The sequence below is a fragment of the Tinamus guttatus genome, unplaced genomic scaffold (genome assembly GCF_059628265.1).
Source record: "Tinamus guttatus ecotype Peru unplaced genomic scaffold, ASM5962826v1 Tinamus_guttatus_pri_ptg001052l, whole genome shotgun sequence".
Classification (NCBI taxonomy): Eukaryota; Metazoa; Chordata; class Aves; order Tinamiformes; family Tinamidae; genus Tinamus; species Tinamus guttatus.
The window spans coordinates 40,661-54,027 of NW_028289586.1; positions in this window are offsets into that span (position 1 = coordinate 40,661).

Here is a 13,367-nt window from a genome sequence, read left to right on the forward strand (position 1 = left end):
ATACCAAGCACACAAGTTTGTTAGTGTACTTACACATGAAACATAGCAAGAGCTGCTGTAGAAGTGGAGTTGTATCCTTTGACATTCTTCTGTGCTCCATGGATTGCTGAGAGTTCACTCTCATTTTTAATGTTTTTCCTATGAATACACTCAAAGTACAGAGGACACCTTCAATAAGTTTGCAAATGACACCAAACTCTGCTGGAGTCAGGACTGCTCTTCAGAGGGGCCTTGACTAGCTGAAGTAATGCATCAATAGGAACTTCATGGAGTTAACAAAGAAAAACACCTAGTTCTGTGTTCTTCGATGGAAAATCTCTGTGAATCATTTCAGGCTAGGGAGCATCTCTGTAGAAAAGGACTCAAGATTCCTGGTAATTTGGAGCCACCAGTGTGCCCTTGAAGCAATGAAGGTCAACCACATGCTAGGCCACGCAAACATGAGCATAGCCAGCTCGCCAAGAGAAATTATTCTCCCTCTCCATTGGAGAGGAGTCCCACAGCAGCATGGAATTCAGTTTAAACTAACCAAAGATGCTATCCACACCCAATCCAGCTAATCCATAGCTAGCTCAGATATCTCACTACTGCAGATTCCTACTCCTTCAAAGATCCTTTCTAACTCTCTCTACACACAATAATCTCTTCTGATCTGTTCTGCTTTATAATATTTTTATTGATGTGTCTTGAAATGAGTGTGATCTCCATATTTATAATCAGGAAGAAATTACTTCTCACCTGCTCCTCAAGATTTCAGAGTGAAATTGCTGCAGCTTCAAGTCCATCTTTCTCCAGAAAATGCCATGTTAGAATTCCACTTCTGAAAAGAGATCTCTGGAAGCCTCCAGTCCAACCTCCCATTGGGGAACTGAGAGTGGGTCTTTCAGTGTGATCAGCTGAAACACATACTTGAGTTCTCATTAATACAGCAGACAGAAGAAAACAACAACAAAAAATAAACAGAATTAGGGCCCATGTCTTTGCCCATCTTCTGATTTTAAGTCTGTAAGATCAGAGGGCACTTCTCTAGCACTGCTGAAAAGTGTCTGGGTGACCTTCATCCAGACCCTGAGGAAAGATCACAAAGTATTTTTCCACCTGAACATCCCCTGTGCACCCACGGCATTTTTCCATAATTTGTCCTTTGGGGTCACCAAGTTTACTAAGAAAGAAATGCTGACCGAATATACTTAGTTCATTTGACTCCTCCTCTACGTGGGATTGCCAGAGAAATATGTTACCTGTTTGAAATTTATCTGCCTCATAAGCAGCTTCTAAAGGCATTATAATTGACTCCCAATCCATTCTCAACTGCTGCCGTATATAAACTTAACTTGAAGAACAATTATTTCTCTTGTAGATCAGATGATGATTTTCTGTTTTAATTCCTGTTTTAGAAATTCTTGTAATGTCATCTCTTTCTCTTAGGTGTTGGGTTTTTGGGTTTTTTTTTTTTTTCCCTTTTTTTTTCATTCTTGCTCTTGGGTTTTTTTTATTTGTTTTCTTCCTTTTTTTTCTTTTTCTTGTTTTTTTTTTTTAGGACTCTAGTTTAATTTTTCTTCATTTAGGAATTACCTTTTTCAGCACAGCATTTTGAGACATTTTCATTTTCACTGTACTGAAACTCTCATATCTGCTTCTTTTTCAAAATAATGTAATCAGAACTTTATGTGTTATGTGAAACATGGACATGTAATCCATGCACTAATGCCTGTAAAATCTGTAGACTTTAATTTGTCAGGTCATTTACACAGTTCAAACAACCCTGCTGATTTGCAGACCCATGCAGTGTTTTGTAGCCAGTTTATGGACATTTTCACTTCTAGACTATTTTAGTAAAAAGGTGTGTTGAAAGGGTTATATTCTGGTCAAGGAGGGACTGATGATTGATAGTTAGTCATCTTTTTTAAAAAGTTGGCAGCCAGGGGTATAGACAGTATAAATTTACACCATACCACTAAACTTTTTAGATGCACTGTTACGTTTCATTCAGCTCTGCAGTTATGTCACAAAAAACTTGTACTGGTTTCTTTGCCATGGTATAACAGCAAAGTCTTAGCTGCACTTTCAATTCATGTGCTGCCAAGCCGTATTTCAAAAGTGATGTGGGGGATGATTCTATGAGGTAAAAATAGGGGAATGTCTTAGCTACTTATGGTTTTATGAATTACCTGTGTGAGTTAGATTTCTTGAATATAAATAAGGAAATAATAAGCAACCTGATAACAAATGATAACATAAATAATTTTAAAATTAAATAATTTAAATGGTCCTAGATTTTTGCTCAACTATCTACCCTAGAGGAGTGATTTACATGAAATCTTATCCAAATGAAAAATGACTGTAAAAATGAGTGTAACTTAACTGTCAGACAAAAAAGATAAATCATTAAAAAAAATTTAAGAGTACCTTTCATAACTAGTGAGCAAAATCAGTTCTGTGGGTTTTTTTTTGAATCAACTTTATCCTATGTCAGATCTTTAATATTGCCTATGCTCTCCTTTCCCATGACTTTACATAATATATTTTTCCTGTTAGAAGTTAGTTTTTTTATATTATGCAGAAACAGCAAACTTTTAAAACAACATCTAGGAGGTCATGGTCAGAAAACACCATGAATTTATCTTTTAAATAGGCAGAAACACATTTTTTTCAGACATCTTTTAACATCAAAACAAGTTTAGAGGGCAATCATTTAAGTTACTAAACATAAGGCTTTTGAACTTCCCCACCTTTGAGGATCATCTCAACAAAAACACTTTTGAATCTGCTATCTTTGGAACGAAGGGAGAACAGCAAAAAAATCTTCAAAACAGTTTCTGCTATTTGTGTCCTAGGGCTAGATTGCACAGCTCACACAAAGACATTCAACATAGTGCTGAGCTCAGGTACGACAGTGATGAGTATGGTTCACGTTCCAAACAGACAGATGAGATTAGACTTCGGGCATCACATTATCAAGAGTGTTACTGGGAAGAGTGTATTTCCTGGCCAGTTCTTCTCTCTGAGAAAGCCTAAAAGGAGTTCAATATCAGGGAGTACGCCTGCCAAAACTATACCTCCAGAACATGTTCACTTTCCTTACAAACAGGAAATACAATTTATTGGTAGTATCAGGGTATGCCAATTTTGAAAGAAGTATCAGTAGAAGGGAGGGTCTAAGCTTTAAGAGAGAGAGATGAGGAGAAGGGCAAGCACATCAGAGAAGATGTAGATAGTGCAAAACATTTAAGATCATATCTTTGCCTTTGTAGCGATTATTTGTCCAGTTCATGCTGCCAAAGAATCCTCTCAGTCATAAGATTTATTGTGGGACACAGATATTTCTCTCTCCCTCTCTAGCCACAATTCAAATTATTTACCAAATAATAATATTGAAATATGCAACTGTGGTTTGATTGGTTTTGTTTCACCAAAGTGAAAGCAAAAAGTAGTAAAGTAGTACACTAGAGTGGTATATTGTGCAGCTACCTGCATCAGATACCTTGAAGACTATTTGTAATACTCCCACTTAGATAATATATATAAGATACTATTGAGGTAAAATTCAGCCTCTAAATGAAGTCATTGGTATTTTGCAATTTACTTCTTTGCAAAAATCAACATTCAATTATATTTAAAGGTTCGGTGGGAATCCCTTGTATCTGCTTGTTCCATTGCACTCTTAATTTTGAAAACACAGGCTCCTGAATACGGAAGAAACATATAGTGGATTTACAGTGGAGACTGAAAGACCGGAACTTCTCTGATCACAGAGGAATTGGAATTATATCTATTCCATGGCAAATTCAGAAGTAAAAGTCACTGGGATTAATATATAGTGTTGCATGGTGATGTAGAAAACATTAAAATAGCAGGAATAATCTTCTGAAAGTCTTTTTTTAAAACACATTATTGTTTATTTAGTTCTCTGAATAGTAAATATTATCCCTTGCTAGTAAGAGTGACTAAAATACATAGCATGACACAGATCTTGTGGCTACAGGGGCAGTTCACAGTAACACCTTTGGCAGCAGTGAACCATCACAGACTCTCTTTCAAACAACTTAATTGTCTTGGCTCTCAGTCTTATCATTCTACTGCCCTCATTTATCCCAAACCAAATTACAGCCTGGAAGGAGATTACAGCAGTGATTTGTGTAGCTTATCAAATGAATAGTTACATCATGTGGTCAACTCTGGAACAGGTTCAAGAGAAATTAAGACAGAATCTAGTATAATTGCCCATTCATAAAGAAAACACGTCAGAAAAATGTCACTAATGTTTTGCCTGAGGAGGAATGGATACAGGACCCTGAATGCACTGAATGACTTTTTCCATTCCCAAGATAGCTGTATCCTTCATCTCATCTGCTATATCTGCAGGAACATGCAGAGTTGCTTCACATCTTATTGACGAGCACCTCCAGATATATGTAGCATTGACCCAGGCAGAGGCCTCATTCTCTTGCTGTAATAATATCTATCAAATTATTGAATAAAAACAATTACTTGGAATATTTGTTAATGTAATGAAATAATCATTAACTCATGTCTTTTCCCACACAGACCTTAGAGCACTTCATAAATGAAAAAAAAAAAAAAAAAACCTGTCAATATCTGCATTAATTACTGAGAATGATCCAAAGAAGGAGAAGACATGCAGATTCCATGGAAATGAAACATGTCTTAAGTCCTCCAAGCAACATATCCTGCTGCAAGCCTCTGGAGGCCTACAGTGTATATTGTACTGACTTCCTGATTTTGCAGGCTTTTTAATGCATGATTTTTTGGATTTCTTTGTGACAAAAAGAATCCTGCAAATATTAAGCTAGCAGATTCAGAGAGCAGAAAGCAAATAGAAGGTTCCCAGATGGTGTGTGTGTGGTTTTTTTCAATAATCTAACAGATATTTTCTTAGTTTTCTTAAGAATTTACTTAAGAACTGTGCCTTTCTGAATGAACATATATAAGAACCTAAACCTCCTCCAAAGTCATGTTTTACCTTGTGTCTAAATTTGGCCAGGGTACTGAAGTACTTTAGAACAAAAACACAGGAATGTTTTAAAGCAAACATAATAAAACTATTGTAAAGAAGATTCCAAATTTTATTGCTAACATATGACAGTCCGTGGTTGATGATTGCCATGGAGATGCTGAGATAAGTGATATAGGGCTTGAAATGCCAGACAGAGTGGTGCTTCAGCAGTTGAAGCTGTTGTTTGGGAGACTGCTTTGTCTTATTAGGCCACACAGGCTCTACTGCTGCTGGTAAAGGCATCAAGTTCTTCATCCATTTAAGACAGGGGTGCCTGGAAATTGAGTAGTCTGATTTAGGAGCTACCAATTGTAGAAAAGATTTTCTCCTTCAAAATTTCAAGGAGAGGACCTAAATCCAGGTATTTAAAAATTAACTAAGTCTGACTTAATCCACAAAGTATCCTGTTTTGATACAGCTGTTTGAGTTTGCTGAGAAACATCATTCCCAAGAGGTGACTCTCGCTCTCTCCTTGCTATTAAAGAAGACTGAGTAACACAGGTTCATACAACTAAGAATTATGCATATAAATTTTTGTGAGATGGCTTTGGGCCCTAAGGATCATCATTTGTCTAAAGCATGTAAAATGCTAAGTTCAATTACTTGTTAACGTTTTGTACATATTTCTACATTCCTCAGTCATTTTTACTTAGTATCTTGAGTAAAAAACATACCTTTCTGTTGCACAAGCTATAAATGTTATATAATTTTCAAGGCTGCTACCACAATAAGAGACAGGCCCAAGTCTGCAACTCTGTAGATGGCATTATTTCCTTTTCCATGAGTCATAGTAGGGAACTTGCCTATGCATTCACTGTTATTTTTTTAAATAATTAAAAACAGTCAAGGCAATTAAAAATGAAAACAGAAATGGCACAAATAGAGAGTGAAAAGAGAAAGTAGAAGTACAGCCTGTTCTTTGGTGGAAATCTAATTTGCAATTATCTGAAATAACCATCCCCATTGTTACCTTGACTGGCAGTTTAGGAGCTTTCTATTTCTTACTGTGGTTGGACTTGATGATCTTGAAGGTCTGTTTCAACCACCGAGATTCAATGATTCTATGTTTATTCCTGTGTGTGGTGAGATAGATGCAAGCTCTGGGATAAGATGGAATCTTATGCACAACTCTTGCATGGAAGTATGCCACCCGACTACCAGCATCTATTATGTTAGAAGAAGCAGGACATTTTTATTTTCAAGATCCAGTATTAGCCGTGTAAGAGGACAGTGTTCTGAAAATCCCATCGGGTTTCTGCCCTTTTTCAACCCTCCTTTCTAAGTACACTCTGTACTGATGACCTTAGAAGCTGTGATTCTGCACGAGAAAGAAAAGAACAAGAGCGCATACCTGGATGTGGAATGCATATGCAGGTCATGAGAAACAGATTCCAGGAGAACTACTTACCGTCCTGATAATAAGCATGATAGAAAAATGTAAGGGACTGTCTGCCAGAGGGGAACCAGTTGCTCAAACTTTGCAGTGCACTTGTTGACTCTCTACAACACTAGATCAGTAATCAGAATGCAGAACTGTCTGCAGTTACCTCACCACATTTTCTGCCTATGTCAATTCACAACAATTTGCTGTCTGGTCTTCAGCATTTCATTAATTTTAAACCCAGAAATTCCAAAATCCACCATTCCTATCTTGCAGCTATCCAGCTATTCCTGCCCCAAACCAATTCCTATTTTTGGTCCCCCAAACCAATTCCTATTTTTTCCTGCCTTGCATCCCTCCACCTATTTCTATTCTGTGTTATTTGCTCTTACCCTGTTCTCTGTTTTTATCAAGTTCTGTCTATCTAGTACTTCCAAATCTGCTCTTAGTAATGTCTCAGAATTTGCCATTACAGTCTGGAGTGTCCCCTAGTTCTCCATCACTATGATTTTTATGATCTGTGGCATCAAAATCAGCTACTGGGTGTCTCTTTAGTTGCCTGGCACTATCCTGTCCTCTGAGTAGTACAGCCTAGGGGTAGGATGCAGAAATTCACTGATTGTGATCTTTCGGTCCATTTCCTTTCTTCCCTCCATTGGCTCTTTCTTGCCTCAAGGCCCTCACTGCTCCATCTTAGGAATGACTTTATAGCCTCCTCCAACTCCCCATTACAAATCCACTGGAGTTTTGACCTCACATATGGAAGTCATCTGATGTAGACAGCGATAACCCTCCTGGTGCTGCCACTGGTCCTGTGCTTCACTGGACCGGAGAGCTGCTTTGTTAGATTTAATGCACCAGCTCCTTCAGCCTGGCAGGGAAAAAGCATACATTAACTAGCTTGTCTTATTCTCCTCCCCGCAAGCCAAATCTGAGAGCGGTTGCCCATATGCTATACTCACTTGGATATTTTGATTTTCTTTGCATCTCACACTGGGTCACGTTGCTGAGTTAGCTGAGGCAGGAGAGCATGAAATATGAAATAAAATCCTCTAGAATGAGAAATAATTGCTATGGCTCTGATTTATCCAAACATCTGCATTTCTTCATCTATTTCATAGGTTACAATCTCCCAACTCCTCTGGATATACTGTAGGGAGAGGAAAAATAATCTAAATGTCTTTTCTATGTAGGAAGGTCTTCTTGAGAGAGATCCAAGTGCAGTCCTTAAGATTAGTCCAAGAATCCAGTCTATTTGGTACAGGAATGCAACTATGTCTCTTGGACCGGATAGAAAAGGGCAACTGTAGGCAGGAATCCATTGTCCAGTACAGTTAGCATGGCTATAAGCAGAAGAGGCTATGATGAGAAAAGAACCAGGAGAAGCGAGGTGAAATGTGAATGTGTCTTCTTCAGAAGCAGAAAGAGGTGTTAACCTTCCAATGTGCAGACCAGGAGAGTGCAAACTCCAAAAGATTCACTTCCACATAGTTTAATTAGACTCTGTATTCAACAATGTCAAATTGTCTAAATTTTTCTGTTTCTTCTTCAGTGCTATAGCCAGGGGACTTTGCTCTCCATCCTGTATCCTAACATAACTCATTTCTTAAACATTACTATCTACTTATTGCTTATAACTCAACTTCTCTCTTAGACTTATTGATACCTAAAAATATTTTTGATACAATTTTATTTGGTTATTGACTTGGCTATCTGAGTTAGGGGCTTGTTTTTCATCAGTAGAATTAATCAGTTGTACACAGATTTGTATAATACAGAGCAATCTCTGCTTTTACACAGGATAACAGCAGTGAAGAAGTGTGGTTTCCTTATAGGAATAAAATTGACATGAAAAAGTCAAATGTGCTTTAATTCTTTCCTTTCAATCTTTTTTTATTCTTTCATGTGTCCAAAGCATTAAAGTTGAGCAGAGGTGTTCACATGCACACATACACATACATACATGCAAAACACTTTGTATCAAGAATGTTCCTGGAGAAATATACATGGAAGATCTGAGAGGCACAGACGAATATCCTGCTATTGATACAAAATGAGTAATAATCCCTTTCCTAGAGAGCCTAGTTTTGTTCTGAAGTTTTTTATTTAGAAATTTTGCCTTCTGATTTTGGAAACTATTCAGCTGTGGAGTTATGTTAAAGAAGTTCTGTTATTAGCTTAAAACTCTTGTCTTTCTGCATTTCATCTCAGTACATCTTTTTTTCTGTTACTCATATTCTTTGCCGACAAACATGTAATCGTGAGTGACGGAAAAGCGGAGTTAGAAGTCTTTAAACTTTAACAGCACACTTGCCCTGGCTGTTTTAACACCACAGCTTCCTATTAACTTTATTGTATACAGTGCTCAGAGCATACAGTTGCTCTAAGGGCAATCTAGTTTTTCTCTTTTCCTCCACATTCTTTTGTTTCTACTGTGTAGCCCCAGATTAATGTTTGTGTGACTGCACTGTGAACTGGATCCAAAACTCACTCATGAGAAAACAAATCCCTGTGTTTAAAATGGGTTGGTCACCTATCTGCCCCGTTAACTAAGCCATATGAGCACCAGTGTCAAATAAGAAAAGCTGTATGAAGTACCCTGTAGTAGAGTCCCTTGTTGAGGCCGGAATACAGACATTGCCAGAGTAAATATGTTGCCCACGACCTCAGTACTAGTGTGAGTTTCCAAATCTGGCATCTATTTACTTACCTACTGTGGCTAAATAAAGAATTTCAGAGGTGCAGGTGAAGGCTTCAAAAGTATTCCACATTCCTTGTGAGGAATGTACAACATCTTAAGTATACAGTCTTACACTGACTTGGGTACAGATTCCTTTAGCTCCACAGAGTAGGGAACATGCTCCAGAAAGTTACTTTAAAAGGTAGTGCAGGACTGAAAATTCCATGTTCCTACCCCACTCACTCTTAGTGTGCCTAGTGAACTGTCTTCTGATCTATTGAGCCTTCTGTTCTCTTCTGTATTAAAGTGTATACCTACTGACACTCACTCATATGATGTATGAAATTCCACTCACTAGGGGACAGTATCTGAGAAATTTACACAGCTAAAGTATACCATTCAGTAAAGTCAGTGTTTCTAAAAAAAATACTCTTAAGATCCTGAAATATTGTTTTGATCAGCACTCTCTAAACCAAGTGTAAAATATTTTGAAGAGTAACTGGAAAAAAGCCTTTGAATATTTTGGTCAGCAAGCAGAAGATAACCCAAGACCACAACCTGACATAGAAGTCAGTGTCTCGAACTGAGTTTCATACGTCTGGTAAAATTATCTTTATTTGACAAGCCTAAATTCCAGATAGGGTTGAGCCCTTCAGGAAAAAAAAGGTTGAATAGAATACCATTATTAAGAATAGGGAGAGAAAGCAACAATACAGCCAGCGATAACAGAAGGCTGTCTGTAAAGCTGGAAAGTTTGGAAGATACCTGGTACAGCAAATAATACCACTATTGTGGGATTAAATATGAATTTGAAAATTTAGCCACCCTGGTAAAATAGTGGAAAGTAATCGCCAGAATCATAAAATGTAGTCCAGATAAAAGTGGGCAATTTCATTCCAGAAGAAGTGAATAATAAGGGATAAATATGACATGAGTTAACTTTTTTCCTTCTTTTTTTTTTTTTTTTTTTTTAAACCACAAAATAAGTGCTTTGCAAGACCCTGTTTCTGCATTCATGATGTTAGATTACCATCTAGAGGACATTTTAAAGAACAGCCTGTTATTTGACTGGTTCTAATTTATTTCTCTCCACTGAGACAAAAACATAAAACAGCAGAAAATACACAAAACTGATTAAAAGACAAAGGGAAATGCATAACCATCTTCATTTCCACTCATCCCTCTCCACTGGCATCAGACTCATAAAATACTCTTTTCCAGTTTCAGAGTTATGCCAGGCACCGTTTTTAAGGAATTGCCACATTCAGGATGAAGAATGATTTTGCACATCAGAGTCTCCCGATGCTATGATCCTATCATATCTAGGTCTCTCTTTTAACTTTGAAAAAAAGAGCATACTTAGGATCTTTTTAGCTAGTTGTAAGGCAAAGTCCGTAGTGTTTCTGCCTAACAGAGAACGAAATCTTTGTATGTCAGAGGGCCCAGTGATGTCACAATGTCCCATGAGGAAGACTGTGGTCCTTGAGAAATCCTGGCTCCATTAGCTCAAAGGGCTGAGGAGCGAACATGTCTTGTGCTGGACATTAAGATTGGGTGAGGGCTAATCCAACCTGGATGCTTTCATCGGGATTTATAATCTATCTGATGGCCGTGTTCCTGCCTGCATACTGCCTAGACTACACTGATGCCTTCCTAGAACTGAAAAAGCAGAGAAACAATCCCTCAGCAGGTGAGAGGAGGAAATGGAGTGAGTGGGTCAGAAAGAGGGGAGAAAATAAAGACAGCAAATGACATAGGGTAGAGATAGCGTAGAGAAATTGAAGCTGGAGATGAAGGGTGGATATAGAAAATGGGTTTTGCAAAGGAAAAAAAAAAAAGAGGCATTAGAAGAAACATATTAGAAAGCCGCAATGGCTGGCTGCTTCCTAATGAAAGGGAAGCTAGTAGCCATGCATGATAAAAAGGCCTACAGGGCAAAGGACTAACCAGTCAGGGCCCAGGCCCTGAGCAAGGCAAGCAGGACAAACCTATCGATAGTAGTCGGAGTCAGGCAAAAGTTCATCAGGCAATTGGAATTGATGATGGGGTAGATCCTCATTCTGGAGGTTTAAGAATTCAAACAGCCCACAAGGACCTTGAAAGCCTTGTGGGCTTGAGGGGAAAGGTCCATGCCATTCATGTAGAGCTTTGGAGGCTGGATGGGCTTCAATAGGGTCCAAGTTCACCTTGGGGAGCACTGGACATCAGTCAGTCTTGTGAAGAGTCCAAGCTAGCCCTTTTGAGCAGCCCTGGGAAGGGGGGTAGAGATCTGCACTGTGCAGTGATGAGGACACAGGGCCAGGCTCATTCCTCAGATGGTGTTGCAGGGACAAGGCCCTACTCAGTTGGTGACTCCATGGAATTCGGATTGGGGCTCAAGAAAGACCAAGCTAACTTTTAGGTAGCAGCAAGTTCCAGCTGTTTCCTGAAGAATGGAGGCTAGAAACAAAGCCGCTATTCAGCAAGGTCTGCAGGACAGGGGCCTAACCAAACAGGATTCATTCCTCACAGTGCCTGAACAAAACGAGCAGGGCAGTCCTAAAGATGGTAGTCAGGGTCAGTCAAGAATCCAGAACATCAGGATCATTATGATGCAAGTCCAATGTCAAGCTGGGAATGAAGGTCAGCAAGTCAGGGTCAGAACCAAGTCTGTTGACAAGTAAGCAAGGTCAGGGACTGCTACGTAATTCCATAATGATGACAGAGGTCCAAAGTCAAGCCAGGAAGACAGCCCATAGATCAGGGTCTAGATCAAAAAGCACCATGGCCAGGATAATCTGTGATGGTGATAGATCAGGAAATTGAAATAGATACACTTACAAATATCTCAGACAGTGATTGAAGATAGAGGCCTGACCTTAACCAACAGGAAGAGAATGGGGGTGGAGGCTCTTGATGAATCTGGATAGAGCCATTAAGGCTCTAGTACACTCAAGGCCCTGAGAAGATCAAAGAATCTGTGACTATTGCTATAGTGCAGGAAGGCAAGGCAAGAAGATGTAAAGGAGACTGAGAAGCAAGTGAGAAAAGTTAAAAAGAGAGAGATACTACAGAAGCTTCCTTAGAGCCAAGAATCATTTAGATGGTGCCCTTTCCATTGGGGCCTGTTACTTGTCTTTTGCTCGCAATTAATTTCTCATTCTTTTCTGGGAGAGCGTCCTATCAGCCACTGCAAATGCATTCTTTACCATGCTGCTTCTATGAGTACAACTCATGGAATGCAGTCTAATAGTAAAGTTCTCTGCCCCGAAACTTGAAGCTGATCAAAGTAGTGACAGAAGGAAGTGGGCACTTTCCACTGAGAAAATAGGAAAGAGAAGATCAATAGATGAAAGATAGCCACTTTAAGCAAGACAATGAGAAAGATTATATTAATAGAAGGAAAAAGGAGGAGAACAAGTGTTGAAGAACACGACCCAGATTCCAGTCCCTGTTCTTCCAAAGTCTTGCTTCCCTGTAGCTCACTACATGTTAAATAGTAGTGATGATGATCTCCCCTTCCTGGATCAGTGATTTATTACACTGCACCAACAGCAGGCACTTACTAGGACAAAAAGAGAGAGGTTTACACCAGGTTTGCAAACTCATATCCACACACATCAAAGAATTCTGAGAACGCTATGGGGGAATAAGCATAGAGGGATAGGCATTGAATGAGGAAGGACAGATGCAAGAAAAGGACAAAGAAGGCAGGCAGAAATTGGGGAGTGTCGAGAATGGACACACAGGGTAAAAAGGAATTGAAAATTTATAAAGCAGAGAGAAAAAAAAAAGGAAAGTATTAGAGACCAAAAGGATGAAAAGAAAGCATTTGTTGTACCACTCGCCTCCATCCTGAGTTACAGATTGGGAAGAAATGGAAGAAACTTTTGTGGCCTCATCAACAGGGGAAGGCATGGAGATGCTTGACATGGTGCAGGATGAGGACTCTGAAAGGCTGAGGAATTCAGCAGTGAAGGATATGCTGTCAGATCTGGCCCTCTCTCTCAACGTTGGAAGCACTTTGCTGTTCTTTCTATGTGTGACACAGAGCCTGAATTAATTGCTATCAGAACAGATGAAGACAATTTGAACATCTACTTGCATTTCATAATCACTTACTAGTCAACACAACTTCTCTTCAACCATCCACATCTCCCAGGGAACCTCTAACTTCGAGGACATGAGCAGGAACTTTGTGCACATATTCAAAGTTGCTCTTACCCCTCCATTTTTGAGAAAAACAATAAACCTTCAATCCAAGGCTCATGCATTTTTTTTTCTACAGCAAGCCTCCCTTTTTGTACTTC